The sequence below is a fragment of the Bombina bombina genome, chromosome 9 (assembly GCF_027579735.1).
Source record: "Bombina bombina isolate aBomBom1 chromosome 9, aBomBom1.pri, whole genome shotgun sequence".
Taxonomy (NCBI): domain Eukaryota; kingdom Metazoa; phylum Chordata; class Amphibia; order Anura; family Bombinatoridae; genus Bombina; species Bombina bombina.
The window spans coordinates 211,078,697-211,095,447 of record NC_069507.1 but is presented as its reverse complement, the minus strand read 5'-3'; the positions used below and the strand labels follow the sequence as shown (position 1 = coordinate 211,095,447).

General features: G+C 38.0%; 1 protein-coding gene across 3 annotated transcripts in view; it reads right to left on the bottom strand.

Annotated features, from left to right (window-relative positions):
• Positions 1-16,751, bottom strand: part of PWWP2B (PWWP domain containing 2B) — a 132,918-nt gene that overhangs the window by 61,911 nt on the left and 54,256 nt on the right. Inside the window, exon 3 of one of the 3 annotated variants that reach the window (XM_053692596.1) lies at positions 612-1,966. The exons of the other annotated variants lie outside the window; for them this stretch is intronic. The gene's annotated coding sequence lies outside the window, so the exon portion shown is untranslated. Of the gene's footprint in view, positions 1-611; positions 1,967-16,751 lie in introns of those variants that run through there. 3 annotated transcript variants of the gene reach the window in all.

The following is a 16,751-nucleotide window of genomic DNA, read 5'->3' as shown; positions in this document are numbered from 1 at the left end:
TTATTTTTTAAACATTACGCTACTCTCAGATCAGTACAGCTGGTGTTAATAGCTGACCGTCACTTAGTTTAAAGGAAAGAGTGCTTTGTAACCCCTTACTGTCTTTCTCTCTTTTTTACATCTAGCTTATATTTAAAGGGGCAGCACCGATTCCTCTGGGTAGGTCCCAGAGGTCTCATTATTTCCTGTGTAATCAAATCACAGTGCCAGTATTTCTCTCTTTTTTGTCATATGATCTTATCGTAGAAATAATGGTCACCAGGCAGCAGCAACCGCTAGCCTCATTTTGTTTTCTTATTGGTTTCAGGGATCCTGGTTTTTCTTAGTAAATACACATTTGGGAGTAATAAACTGGAGAAGATATTATTTGAAACAAAATCCATTATATTATGGAAGACTTACAATGATTTATTGGTACTTAGTATTCATATTTAGCTATTATATTATGAATGGATATTTTACCTCTACTCAATTTCAACATAAAATACAAGATGGTGCAAAGTGGCAACATTTTTGTCTTCTAATTTTAAAAGACTAATTTGAATTGGAAAACAAAATACAGGTACAGAATCCTAACTGTTCATGTTTTGTAAAAGTGAGTTGACACTAAATGCAGAATCATAAAGGCTTTTATTTCAGAATTGTTTTCTCTTTTGTACATTCTTTGTGATGAGTTTCTGCCAATTTTGGATATACCTGTATCTCCTGAAAATATATGATTTGCTGAATATTTTACATATTACAAACAGAAAAATTGCAGGAATTGAAGTTAAAGAGACAGTAAAGTCAAAATGAAACTATTATAATTCAGATAGAGAATTTTTAAACAGCTTTCCAGCTTACTTCTGTTATCTAATTTGCTTCATTCTCTTGGTATCCTTTGTTGAAACCATACCTAGGTAGGATCAAAATCAGCAATGCTCTACTGGGAGTTGGTGGCTGCACAATATAGGCCACTTGTCATTGGCTCATTGGATTTGTGTACAGCTAGCTCACAGTAGAGTATTGCTGCTCCAACAAAGAATACCAAGAAAATTAAGCAAATTTGATATTTGATATCTGAATCATGAAAGAAAAATGTTGGGTTCCATGTTCATTTAAATTTAGTGAGCACTAAAAACATCACAGCACAGGGGTGTGACATGGCTCAGCAGGTATGGGGTTAACCTGTTTCCCCGACCAGTAAACAGACAGCATACAATAACTGTATTATGACTACACACATCCTTAGACAGGAGCGCTTCTGTTAAGCAGCTACTTGTTGAAAATGTGGATTCAAAATCTTATGGAGGTTAAAAGGGACAGTAAAGCCAAAATTAAACAAAAATGTATTGGATAGAGTATAACATTTTACAAAATAACTTTTTTATTTACTTCTTTTATCAATTTTGCTAAGTTCTCCTGGTATCCTTTATTAAAGAGTAATTCTAGGTGAGCTCAGAAGCATGCAGATGTCTTTAGCCATCTGGCAACATTGTTTTTAGCAATGTCATGCATAGTTACTAACACCGTTGCCATAGAATACTAAAGACACGTGCACTCTTCTAACCTATTATCAGCCTACCTAGCTTTACTCTTCCAGAAAAGATACCAAGAGAACAAAGCAGATTTACTAACAGAAGTAAAAGCGATAATTTGTTTAATATGGCATGTTATATCTGAATCATGAAGTTTCATTTTGACTTTTATGTCCCTTTAAAGTGATGGTAAATGTATTCAAAGCAGCGGCCAGCATATTAAAGTATGTCATTTGTACATTTAATGAGTGTCAAAGCAGAAGCAGAAAAGATATTTAAAACCTATTCATTTTGCCTCTGTAGCAGAGGCCGGGAGCGCAGAGCTACAACTTTCAATGGGACAGACGACACAGCTTCCTATTGGCTGTACCATCCTCCTTGTGACTTTTAGATAAAAAGACAGTGTAGAAGGGGGTGGTTGCTTGGCTGCTGGTCACAGAGCAGAAAATCTAAGGCAAAAAAAAAAAAAAATGTTTTAAATAACTCTTCTGCTTTGATACTAATTAAGTGTACAGATTACATACTTTAATATACTGACCTCTGCTTTGAATAAGTTTACCATCAGTTCAATGTTCTCCTACCTTAAAGGGACAATGTAGTGAACTATATTACTCACTTTTTCACTCTGTGTTCAACCCCCCCCAAAAATGGGTTAAACACATAGACAAAGCCTGTTTTGTACTGGGCATAAAAAAGCAGGTGAAGCAATCGGTAACAGCACAACACCACCAATAAATGGCTATGTGCAGCTCAGAAGTTACACATCTTTTGCAGGGCTTTACCTATGTAGAGTTCCACAGTGAGTAGTGCAATAATTACACTAACACAGAGCAAGTATTTTTTTTACTATAATGTTCCTTTAAGAAACTGCATTAAAAGTAAAATAAAAGTAAAATTTTAAAAAGCACACAAGTTTTCTCATGCATGGAAATAAAAGGTATATGAAACCCATTTTTTTTTCTTTGTGATTCAGATAGAGCTTGCAATTTTAAACAACTTTCTAATTTACTTCCGTTATCTAATTTGCTTCATTCTCTTGTAATCCTTTATTTAAAAGCATACCTAGGTAGCCCCAAGAGCAGTAAAGCACTACTGGGAGCTAGCTGCTCACTGATGGCTGCGCATATTGCCTCTTGTTCGCTTACCTGATGTGTTGAGCTAAGTGGCATTGCTGCTCATTCAACAAAGGATACCAAGATAGCAAAGCAAATTTGATAATTAAAGTAAATTAGAATGTTGTTTAAAATGGTATGATCTAACTGAATCATGAACGAACATTTTTGGGTTTCAGGTCTCTTTAAGCTTTTCTTTATTTGAGCACATTGAACGGGATTTTTTTCTAGTCCTGGGGTGTGTGTATTTAACACACATACACAAAAGCTATGTTATTACAATTCTTGGGCTCTTTCTTTTTTTACCTGGATGGCAGATTTACAAAGCTAGATCTGTAATGAAAAACACATCATCTGTACCAAAGTATTTTTCTAACTTATGTGAAACATATTTAGTAGCTAACACGAAGTCGTGAAATTGCAAGCTTGTTTAGAGCAATCAGTGTCTGCATAAATCGTCTAAAGCTTTGGGGGCAAAAAGCATAATAGTAATTTTTTTTTGGAGGAAATTCAGCATCCTAAAATACCTGATTCTGCGGTACATATTTAAAGAATATAGGGCTAGATTACAAGCGGAGCGCTAATTTATCTTGTGCCCTCAAACTGGCAAATTCGCTGTTGTTTACAGGCGTACAATAAATAACCAGCCATTACAAGTGTCTGGTTATTGCTACAGCAAGCTTCCTGTAGCAATCAGCGCTAAATAAATTAACCAGGAGGTCAGACCTCTGTTTATTTTTTAAAATGTGCTCCAACTGCCCCCCCCCCCAATGTGTAGTGCCTTTTTGAATTAAACCGATGAGCAGTTTTTTTGGGGTTAAAAAAAAAAAAACGGCACTGAAAAGTGTTTTTCATTGCGGTCTATGTGAACTGAGCATTTCCAGTAAATATATATGTATATGCCTATGTACATATATATTTAAGTATTAATATGTATATATACACATATTAACATATAAATATATATATTTATTTATATATATATATATATATATATATATATATAAATAAATTTGCTGCCCATCGTAGCACGACTTACCCCCTTCGCTGTGCTAGTTCTCATGTCGTGTCTCACAGTAATAATTTCAACACAGTTAGAAGTTTGACCATGATAGTATCTTTATTTAATCTTTATTTTCAACTTTGATCCAAACCTTAAAAATACTGTCTGTGTCCGTAGGTTACGACAACCTTAGTTGATAAAATATTGAAAAAATAAGTATGTTTTAGTGTCCATAAATCAATCAGTGCCACCATGTTGTAACCTAGGCTTCTTTCTCTGCTGAGGCCAATCAGAGACAGATATAAATGAGTCAGTAGAATGATCAGCCAATCTCTATCTATGTCACCATGTTGTAAACTAGGCTTCCTTCTCTGCCGAGGCCAATCAGAGACAGCTATAAATGAGTCAGTAGAATGATCAGCCAATCACTATATTAATCTGGAGTTAAAAAGTTCAGAATTTTCAGAATTAAATTACAGGAAAAGGGGATAAAAATAAAGTATACTTTAATGTTGTTTTACCAAGTATAATTAAACATGGTATAATACAATCTCAGTACCCGTAAATGCAAAAAGCTGTAATGATACCCACTATAATTATTTTACGAACCCCGTCTCTCAAAATATCAAGCCATAGTCTATAAATTAGCATCATTTTAAAGAAAAGAGTTTCAAATTCTAACAGTTCACCTAATGTTTTTACATATAAAGATATCAATCTGAACTGGAATACAAAATAGCAGTTAAGTTGCCACATTTACAAGTGTTACAAGCAAACTAGACTTAGCTTGCAGGGTCCAAAAGAAAAAAAGAGCCACGAAATAATGAATAAACATTGACTCAACAAAATTATAAGAAATATGAGTTGGCAAAACAAAACAGTAATATGTATCAGCAATAATAAAATGACCAATACTCATTTTAGAGCCCTCCTCCCTGGTAATCAAGGGGTTAACCAGTTATATGCAAACACAATTAATACAATTATCTAACACGATTAGAGCACTTTTGCAACTGGCCAGAAGTATTGCAGATTGGGTTCTTTTCCTGAGTTATAAAATATTTGCTTATACATTTTTATTTAGACATTCGTATTTACCATAGTAAGTTTTGTACACTCTAGTGTCAATTTACAGATATATTTAATGTATTTACTGACAATAACGAAAAGAAAAAGTTACTTATGCTTTTAATTTTATAATTGAGGTTTGTGAATATGTTCTGCAATAAAATGTTTTAAGTGATGTATTGGTGTTGAGTTTTATTTCTGGGTGCTGACACTTTTTAAACATATGCTTGAGACAACTGTATATTTACATATTACGACGACTGTGATAACTGTGGGTTCTGCTGATTGGTGGCAGCATTCTAGATTTTAAAGGGATAGTAAAGTCTAAATTTCATGATTCAGATAGAGCATGTCATTTTAAACAACTTTCTGATTTACTTTTATCATCAAATTTGCTTTGTTCTCTTGTTATTCTTAGTTGAAAGCTAAACCTAGGTAGACTAATTTCTAAACCCTTGAAGGCCGCCTCTCAGCTAAATGAATTTGACAGTTTTCACAGCTAGAGGGCATTAGTTCATGTGTTTCATAGATAACACTGTGCTCATGCAAGTGAAGTTATTTAAGAGTCAGCACTAATTGCCTGAAATGCAAGTCTGTCAAAAGATCTGAGATAAGGAGGCAGTCAACAGAAGTTTTGATAATAACAGAGGTAAAAAGTATATTTCTATAACAGTGTGGGTTATGCAAAACTGGGGAATAGTAAATAAAAGGAATTATCCTTTTTAAACAATAACATTTTTTGTGTTTACTATCCCTTTAAGCAAATTTGTCATCGCCTATCCTAGATACTAGTCGACCAACCTAACTGCCTACAGATACTTTACTCCCTAATTAGATATACGGAAACAAGTTGAAAAGATTTAATCACAATGTATTTTTTATAAAATGGCTTTTATTGCCTCTAGAAGACTCCCATAGCGTGTTAAGAAGAATGTGGATGAATTCTAGTCCAAATTGTTACAAACCAATATTTAGTTTCCCTTTAAATTGTTTTAAATAAAGAAAATAAAAACACTGCTATACACACATACAGTATATACATAAATACATACATAAACACACGCAACGCCTGAAAAACTTTTGACTATTATCAATTTTACTTGCTAAAGAGAAAGCGGTAAGAGTTTGATTCCCACTTAAACAAAACAAAAAAAAAAACACAAAAACCCCCATCAAACTAGTAACAAGACAAATGGGAGCAAATAGCAAGGTCTTTTGAACCACCATTACATTTCCAAAGATGCCGCAGGAACATTTGTGTACTCAGACAGCTATATTTAGTATGGAGTCACATAATTTTATCACCCAGTTCTTTACAAATCATTAACATTAGCTTGTAAAGCTGGGCATGACAAATTTATAGCAAACTTAAGCAGGCTGCACTTTTTTGAAACAAGAGAAGGGCTTCTGAATAGGGATATATGTAGAAATGTATATATAAATATGTGTTTAACCCTTGCAAAGGTACATTGTTATATTAATATACTTTATAACCTCTAAATCCCTGCCTGTTTCTAAGCTCCCACAGGCTGCTTTTCAAAGCTAGACAGTCCTAGTTCATGTGTGCCCATGAAGTTATGCATGAACCAGCACTAATTGGTGAAAATGCAAGTTTGTAAAAAGCACTAAGGGGCCAGAGGCTTAGATACAGGTAATCATAGAGGTAAAAATTATATTAATATAACAGTGTAGGTTATGCAAAACTGGGGAATGTGTACTAATGGGATTATCTATCTTTTAAAAAAATAACAATTTTCAAGTGTCTCTTTAATTGTGCAGTTACTAATCTCAAGGTACTGGAACAAACAAAAAATTTCCTCTTCTACAGAATGACTCGATTTAGTGTCATATACCCTCTCACTGGAAAGGCTACTCCACAATATTTAAGTAAGGGCATTCAGAACTTATAAAAAAAAATCTTTATTATTAGTTCAAAAAAGTATTCACAGTGTCACCATATGTAATGCGCAAGAAGAATGCAGCATACATTAAAGCAAAACTATGCCATCTCTAGAAGCAGACATTACACTCTCAGAAATCAAAATATCCTAATTAAAAACTAATGGCAGTACTTCCGTATAGCTTAGCAGACTAACAACACGACAACTGAATACAGACCCCCACCAGAAATGCCGGTGGTAGTGTCTGCACAGTAAAACGTAAGATTCTATGTTATTGCTATTGGAGAAATACCAGCAGCATGAAGAAAAAAACAGCACAAAGGACACAAGCAGCAAGGTAAGTATAGGACATAAGGAAAAAAGTACTTGAAATCATGAAGTGATGTAAGCCGGACTAAAGTTGTTTCCCAAGTTTTGCTTATATGCCCATATTGTAGCTCTTATACAATACCACGTTACAGCACTATCTGCTTGGTGTTATTAATAAACAACACTTGTGTGAATTGAGAGGGATTGTGCAAATGACCTCCATCCAGGGATCAAGCCTGCAAAATTGTTACCACTTTTAGGAAGTCCTTATGAGCTGCAGCAGCGTTCTTTCATTCCATACTGTGTCTGCATCAAACTTTAGATTACATCTCGACTGCTGGACCACATAATTAGCGTCGCTCAATAGCCTATATACTTATAGACAAACCTATCTAAATGTGCTTGCCCAAAACTAGTGGTTGTGGTACAATATGGCATTCTGTAAGGGGGTTCACTTCTAAGTGTAAACTCTGTTCTTTTTTCATTTTCCAGGTCCCCATGTCATCCTGAACATGGACCCAGTGTGAATTGTGGTGTAAAAGGAACAAACAGCTCAGAAGCTTGTTCTATGGAGAATTACCACCTAAAGGCAACCTCTTTTAGCAAGATTGTGCTTTTCACAGAGCAGAACTTTTCTGAAGTATATTGGTCTGAGCCCATCTAGTAAGGTCAGTCCAGACCCCAAATACCAGGCAATTCTCCTCTGAACAAAGAGCATGACAACCTCAGATAATAATTTCTCCCTTCTTTGGGTATAGACAGTGAGGTGCAGCCATATTCCTCTAAGCACATTGGGCAAGAGGTCCACGTCTGGTTCCCCCATTACCCTTAGGGAGACTTTCAAAGTGTCATAATACAAATACATACAAAAAGAAAACAAAAATTTATGCTTACCTGATAAATTTCTTTCCGGATATGGCGAGTCCTCGGCTTGAGTAATTACTGTTGGGAATATCACTCCTGACCAGCAGGAGGAGGCAAAAAGCACCACAGTTAAACTGTTAAGTATCACTCCCTTACCCACAACCCCCAGTTATTGGACCGAAGGAAAATGGAGAAAAAGGAGTAACACAAGGTATAGAGGTGCCTGAGATTATAGTCAAAAGAACTAGTCTGTCAAGTCGGTGCCTTTTCTGTTTTTAATTTGTGAGCTATGTTTTAAACACGTCTCAATAAAAAAAACAACTTTTATTTATCCGCATTTTTGGCCTGTTTATAGTCAAAAGAACAACTGTTTTTAAAAAAAGGGTGGGGCCGTGGACTCACTATATCCAGAAAAAGGAATCAATTTATCAGGTAAGCATACATTTTGTTTTTCTTTCCTAAGATATGGTGAGTCCACGGCTTGAGTAATTAGTGTTGGGAACCAATACCCAAGCTAGAGGACACGGATAAATAGGGAGGGACAAGACAGGCAGTCCTAAACAGAAGGCACAACCGCTTGAAAAACCTTTCTACCAAAAAGAAACCTCAGCAGATGCAAAAGTATCAAATTTGGAAAATTTGGAAAAAGTATGTAGAGAAGACTAAGTTGCAAATTTGTTCCACAGAAGTTTCTTTTTTGAAAGCCCAAGAAGAGGAAATAGCTCTTGTGGAATGAGCCGTAATTCTCTCAGGAGGCTGCTGTCCAGCAGTCTCATAAGCCAAACGAATTATACTTTGTAACCAAAAAGAAAGATTAGTAGCAGAAGCTTTCTGACCTTTACATTTCCCAGAGAAACAGACAAAGAGGGCAAAGGTCTGGCGAAAATCTTTAGTCGCCTGTAAGTAGAATTTAAGAGCACGTACAACATCCAAATTGTGTACAAACGTTCTTTGGAAGAAGAATGATTAGGACACAGAGAGGGAACAATAATTTCCTGGTTAATATTTCTATTAGAAACAACCTTAGGAAGGAAACCTAACTTAGTACGAAGAACCGCCTTATCGGCATGAAAAATAATATAAGGGGAATCACACTGCAGAGCTGAGAGTTCCAAGACTCTTTGAGCAGAAGAGATAGCAACAAGAAACAAAACCTTCCAAGATAACAACTTAATGTCTATGGAATGCAAAGGCTCAAACGGAGCCAGCTGTAAAACTTTAAGAACAAGGTTAAGGCTCCAAGGAGGAGCAACAGACTTAAAGACAGGTCTGATTTTGACCAAGGCCTGACACAAAAAAATTGCACATCTGGTACAGCCGCCAAAAGTTTATGTAGTAAAACTGATAAAGCAGAAATCTGACATTCAAGGTACTGACTGACAATCCCTTCTCCAGGCCTTCCTGAAGAAAAGATAACATTCTAGGAATTCTAATTCTACTCCAAAAGTAGCCCTTGGATTCACACCAATAGATATTTACGCCATATCTTATGGTAAATCTTTCTAGTAACAGGCTTGCAAGCCTAAATCATGGTTTCAATGACGGATTGAGAAAAACCACGCTTAGACAGAATTAACCGTTCAATCTCCAAGCAGTCAGCTTCAGAGAAACAAGGTTTGGATGAAGGAAGGGACTCTGAATCAGGAGGTCCTTCCTCAGAGGTAGTCTTCAAGGTGGGAGAGATGACTTCTCCACTAGGTCTGCAAACCAGATCCTGCGAGGCCACGCAGGGGCTATTAGAATCACTGACGCCCCCTACTGTTTGATATAAGCAATGACTCATGGAAGAAGAGCAAACGGAGGAAACAGGTATGCTAACCTGAAAAACCCAAGGAACCGCCAGAGCATCTGTCAGAGCGGCCTGCGGATCTCTTGACCTTGAATCGTACCTTGGAAGCTTGGCGTTCTGACGGGATGCCATCAGATCTAACTCTGGCACCCCCCATTTGAGGACTAAGCTGGAAAAAACCTCCGGATGGAGTTCCCACTCCCCGGGATGAAAAGTCTGTCTGCTCAGAAAATCTGCTTTCTAGTTGTCTACTCCTGGAATGTGGATGGCAGATAGACAGTAATTGTAGGTCTCTGCCCATTGAAGAATCCGAGTAACCTCCTTCATGGTTAAGGAAATCCGAGTTCCTCCCTGGTGATTGATGTAAGCCACAGAGGTTACATTGTCTGACTGGAACCTGATAAACTGGGCTGAGGACAACTGAGGCCAAGCCAATAGAGCATTTTAAATCACCCTCAACGCCAAGATGTTGATGGGAAGAGCAGACTCCTACCAAGTCCAAAGACCCTGTGCATTTAACGAGTTCCAAACTGCTCCCCAGCCCAGCAGGCTGGCGTCTCACGATCACCCAGGAAGGTCTCCGACAGATGTTTCTGAAAAATCCACCACGGGAGAGAATCCCTTGACGACTGATCTAACTCTATTCTCTGAGATAGATCCGCATGGTCGCCATTCCATTGTCTGAGCATGCACAACTAGAGATCTCTCAAATGGAATCGAGCAAAAGGAATGATGTCCATGGAGCCACCATCAGACCGATTACCTCCATACATTGAGCCACTGAAGGATGAGCAGTAGCCTGAAGAGAGAGGCAAGAGGAAATTATTTTGTTTTTCCTGACCTCTGTCAGAAATATCTTCATCAATAGAGAATCTATTATGGTCCCTAAGAACACTACTCTTGTATCAGGGGAAAGGGAGCTTTTTTCCAGATTCACATTCTATCTGTGGGAATAAAGAAAAAACAACAATATCTTTGTGTGAGATTTTGCTTGTTGAAAAGATGGCACCTGAACCAATATGTCGTCCAGGTAGGGTGCCACAGCAATTCCAGGAGAACGGATCACTGCCAAAAGAGCCCCAGAAAGTTTGAAAAAATTCTGGGAGCCGTGGCTAGACCAAATGGAAGGGCCACAAACTGGAAATGTTTGTCCAGAAAGGCAAATCTCAGAAATCTGTGATGGTCCCTGTGAATAGGAACATAAAGATAAGCATCCTTTAGGTCTATGGTTGTCATGAACTGACCCTCTTGTACTAAAGGAAGAATGGAGCATATAGTCTCCATCTTGAAGGATGGAGCTTTGAGAAACTTGTTTAGACACAATTTAAAGGGACATTATACACTCATTTTTTCTTTGTATAAATGTTTTGTAGATGATCTACTTATATAACCGATAAAGTTGTTTTTTTTTTTTTTTAGAAAAAAAATGTATAGTTTTGCTTATTTTTAAATAACATTGCTCTGGTTTTCAGAAGTCTAACCAAGCCCCAAAGTTTTATGTGAATACCGTCAGCTACTTTCTCCAGCTTGCTCCTGTTTGTGTAAAGGGTCTTTTCATATGCAAAAGAAGGGGGAGGGGGGAGTGTCTTATTTCCCACTTGCAGTGGGCTTTCCAGCTACCTTTTCAACAGAGCTAAACTGAGAGCTTCTAAGTAAGTTTTTAAACAGTTTTATACTTGATTTTTATATCCGTATCTGTGCATCTTATTCTTTCTAGTAGTGTCTATTACATGCAGTTATATGAAAATGAGTGTATACTGTCCCTTTAAGTCTAGAATGGGACGAAAAAATTCCCTCTTTTTTGGGAACAACAATTAGATTGGAGTAGAACCCGAGACCCTGTTCCTGCACTGGAACTATCACTCCTAGGGAGGAAAGATGTTGTATACATTTCAAGAACGCCTCTCTCTTTATCTGGTCTGCAGATAATCTTGAGGGAAGGAATCTGCCTATGGGAGGAAAAGTCTTGAATTCCAATTTGTAACCCAGAGATACTATGTCCACAGTCCAGGGATCTGGGACATCTCGTATCCAGGCTTGAGAGAACTGAGAAAGTCTGCCCCCCACCTGATCCGATCCCGGATCAGGGGCAAACCCTTTATGCCGATTTGGAATCAGCTGCAGGTTTCTTTGATTGTTTCCCCTTGATCCAATACTGATTGGGTTTCCAAGAAGAAATTGTTCCTGCTTGGAAAAATAAGGGGAAGGCTTTCCTCTGAAGTTACGAAAGGAACGGAAATTACTCTGGACGTCCCTTAGGCCTATTCTTATCTTGAGGTAGAAAAGACCTTTTTCCACCCGTAATATCAGAGATAATTTCTGCCAAACCGTGTCCAAACAAGGTTTTGTCGAACCGCAGGGCAATGCATTTGACCCCATTGAGGTTTGGGACATAGCAGGAGAAAGCTGAGGTATTATTTTATTTTAACAGCATCATCCTGAGAGACATTAGCCTCAAAAATGTTACCTTTATTTTGCAAGGTTTTCTTGACACATGAAGAACAAAATTGCATAGGAGCTGCAATGTGTGCATCTAAACATAATAAGCATGAATTCATGAGAGTAGGCTCTTGCTCCATATCAGACATGTTTTGAAACAGTAAACAAACTTGTACAGATAAGTTTAAAAGATTTTAATATTCAATGAAAATAAGCCAAGGAAAAATTACACTTTTTATCCCAAATTAGGATCGATCCCCAGCTAAAATTATGTGAGGAAAATTAAGAAAATAACATTTAATAAACATCAAATAAACTTCTAAAATACCCCTCAGGCAACCCCACACCTCAATTATTGAGATGCCTTACCGCTACCAAGTAAGACCGGATCACCCAGAAAACAACTTTTTCTTCAGAAACATTATGAAGTAAAGCCGGTCATGTGACCACAGCTGCCGTTCGTTTGTCCGACTTTCAAATTACTGCTGCGACACAGAGAGGCACTAAAAATAGCTTCCTGATACACTGAGTAGCAGAAATAACAGTTTTTCAAACCTGACAGTTTAAAATGTTGCATCATTTTATTTTAAAGCAAAGGGGAAATGAATAAGCTGCTGAAATTGAAAATTCAGCCTTACTTTCAGTTTAAACTTGTATTGTTTTATCAAGTAAATATGTGTCAGAAAATAAAGCCTAATAAAAACATTTTACCCTTTCTTTTTAAGAGAGTTTAAATGTTAGTCTGACACATGCTACAGGGCCTGCTTCATGCCCCAGTGTAACCCATACAACAGGATTATCTATGTCCCAATAAAAAAGCAGTGTCTTTTAATTTGTTAAGAGCATTGTCTCCCCAACTGGAAGAAAAAGCACTTATCTGCTCCGCTGTCCGGAATGTAGACAGTTACAAGATATGAGAAGACCTTTGAAAAAGAAAGAACAGAGTAGCCAACTCTGGCTTTCTAAACTAGGGCAGTTATTGTTAGGAAAATGCAGTAAGTACCTCTTTACAAGTTCCTAACTGCTTTAAAAGCCACCACTACCCGACTGTAAGGAATGACATGGAATACAGCTATACTTCAAAACTTGCTTGTAGTTAAAATCAAAAATTTTCTTCAGACACCTAAACTTCACCACCTCCATGCACCAAAGGCAAAGAGAATGACTGGGTATTGTGGGTAAGGGAGTAATACTTAACAGTTTAACTGTGGTGCTCTTTGCCTCCTCCTGCTGGCCAGGAGTGATATTCCCAACAGTAATTACTCAAGCCGTGGACTCACCATATCTTAGGAAAGAAAAGTGCTCCACTAGGAACAAACAACAGCTCAGTAGCTTGTTCTATGGTGAGTTACAACCTAGGAGCAGGGTTGTGTGAATTGTATCGCCCGACGCCCGGGACATTAAGTTTTGGGCGCTGGGCAGGGAGTATTTTTTCTTAAATAGCCCGACCGGCAAGCAGGTCTGCAGTGTCTCACTGCGCAATTAATCCATTAGGCACTAGCAGTTAAAGGGAAGAAGGCCGCAACCGAGTTTTGTGGCTCCCAACCAGCAGCAGCACTTCTGTATCAGAGTTTACATGGCTGCTGCAGGCACAGTGCTAATGTGGTCCAGATCTCTTAAGCATTTTCTGCCTCTGATCACAGTCATTTTTAATGTGTTAGCTGCAGCAGATCACTGACAGGGCTGTGAGCACTGAGCAGAGAGTGGAAAATGCTTGGGAGCTCTGGACCACGTTAGCGCTGTGCCAGCAGCAGCCATGTAAACTCGGATACAGAAGCGCTGCTGCTGGTTGTGAAGCACAATTACTACAAACTTCTCCTGCAAGCGCTCAAATATTTCCTGTGTTCGTGGCTGGCTCTGAGCAGGTGCCGTGAATACATCCAGCGTCTAGAATATGTTTTACTATACTTTGTTTAGCAGCTTTATGAGAGAGAAAGAGAGAGAGAGAAAGAGAGAGAGAAAGAGAGAGAGAAAGAGAGAGAGAAAGAGAGAGAGAAAGAGAGAGAGAAAGAGAGAGAGAAAGAGAGAGAGAAAGAGAGAGAGAAAGAGAGAGAGAAAGAGAGAGAGAAAGAGAGAGAGAAAGAGAGAGAGAAAGAGAGAGAGAAAGAGAGAGAGAAAGAGAGAGAGAAAGAGAGAGAAAAAGAGAGAGAAAAAGAGAGAGAAAAAGAGAGAAATACTGTACAGTCCACACGCCAAGTAAGGAAATATTCTCGCACTTACTTGGTTTGTCGTTACTGAGGCCAATCCTGGGTATCAACGCTTGACTGCCTTTTCACCTGCCACTTCTCGACAGAATCCCTATGGCACTCCAGCGTGTGTCTGTGACGACCTTATCACCTTCTTCCGGATTCTGGTCCGATCGCCGTGTGACGTCATTGAGGTGGGCGTGTAAACTGGGGATAATGATCACTTGCGTCCCTAGATGCCGTTCTTCTCAGGAGCTTATTTGCCTGAGGGGTTATGCACTGTTATAACCTTTTTTCCATGTACTGTATCATTTTATTGCCTAAATAAAGGATAATTGATTGTTCAAACTGGTGCCTACAGCTCTACATTTGTTAATTACTGTATATCCAGATAAGGTGGCGTGTGGTCATAGCTTGATTTGGAAACATCAGGACTGACTTATGTAACAAGTCAGTCCTGATGTTTCTGAATGGATCGTACAATTACAATACCTGTAGTTGAGCTGAGGGAAGAAAAATACTGTACGTACACAGGAAGTTACTGTACAGGAAGTTACAGGACAGTGTGTACTGCATACATTACCTGTTCTGTACTGTACATACAGTGTTTTTGCACCCTGCAACAATGCCTCCCAAAAACAAATCTGCCTCCCAAACAAGTGCTGGTGATACAGCAAAAAAAAAGAAAAACCATCACCATGGAAATTAAAGTAGAAATAATAAAGAGATCAGAGAGAGGTGAAAATCCATCATCCATTGGCAAAGAATTGGGTTACAGTAGGTCAACAATTGCAACAATTTTAAAAGATAAAGGTAGAATAATGGACCATGTGAAAGGCTACAGCCCAATGAATGCTACAATTATTACTAAGCAACGCAGTGGTTTAGTTATCCAGATGGAAAGGCTGCTGACAATTTGGATAGAAGACCAAAATCAGCATAATATACCTATCGGTCTTTCTTTAGTGCAAGAAAAGGCTTGAAGCATTTTTAATGATTTAAAAGCTACAGGTACACCTCATACAGCAATTGAAGGTGTTTGTAATGATGAATTTGTTGCAAGTAGGGTTTGGTTTAATCGCTTTAAAAAAAGAGCAAATCTGCATAATATTAAAGTTCAAGGTGAAGCAGCGAGTGCCGATGCAAGTGCTGCAAGTGATTTTAACAAGATATTGGAAGATATTATTGACGATGGAGACTATTTGCCAGAACAAATCTTTAATGTAGACGAAACTTGCTTGTTTTGGAAAAAAATGCCTGAGAGGACATACATTTCAAAAGAGGAAAAAAGTGCACCAGGACATAAGGCATCAAAGGACAGGCTGACTTTATTACTTGGGGGTAATGCATTAGGGGATTTAAAGCTCAAGCCTTTGCTAGTGCATTGCTCCCTAAATCCGAGGGCACTACGTAATGTCACCAAGGCATTTCTTCCTGTTATTTGGAGGGCAAATTCAAAGGCTTGGGTTACATTGGCACTCTTTGAAGAATGGTTTTTGAACCATTTTATCCCTGCTGTTGAACGTTATTGCTTAGCCAAAAACATTCCTTTTAACATTCTCCTTCTCCTTAACAATGCCCCTGGACATCCAACCACTTTAGATGACATGCACCCCAATGTAAAGGTAGTATTTCTGCCCCCCAACACCACATCACTTATTCAGCCAATGGATCAGGGAGTCATAGCCTCCTTTAAGGCCTATTATTTACGGAGAACATTCTCACAAGCTGTCAGGGCTACCCAAAATGATGAGATGACCTTAAGGGATTTCTGGAGACATTATAACATTTATGATGCCATCAAAAATATTGCCGATGCTTGGAATGAAGTGAAAGAGACAAATATGAGAGGAGTTTGGAACAAATTGTGCCCCCAATTGACACAAGAATTTCTGGGTTTTACAGATGATGAAATCGCCGAAACCAGGCAAACTGTGGTTGCTATGGGTAATCAACTGCAGTTAAACATCACTGAAAATGATGTCATCGAGGTTCTCGACTCCCATAGCCAGGAACTAACCAATGAAGACCTAATGGAACTAGAGCAGGAGATAGAACTGAGGGAAGAAACCCAGGACGTAGAAACTCCACAATTGAAAAAGTTTCTTACAAAAGAGTTAGCTGATGCTTTTCGTCTTATTGAAGCAGGAATGGCAAAGTTAGAGGAGCAAGATTCTGATACAGAGAGGTTTGCAAAAGTTTACCGTACAGTTACTGAAGGTCTGAAATGCTACAGGGCTATTTATGATGGGAAAAAGAAAAGCTCTATACAAACCTCCCTTGATGCCTACTTCAATAAATTAACTCCAGTAGCAAAATCAAACTCTCCAACAAGTCCATCTTCCTCTACCAAGAAGGGACATTATACACTCATTTTTTCTTTGCATAAATGTTTTGTAGATGATCTATTTATATAGTCCATAAAGTTTTTTTTTAAAAAATAAATGTATAGTTTTGCTTATTTTTAACTAACATTGCTCTGATTTTCAGACTCCTAACCAAGCCCCAAAGTTTTATGTGAATACCGTCAGCTACCTTCTCCAGCTTGCTCCTGTTTGTGTAA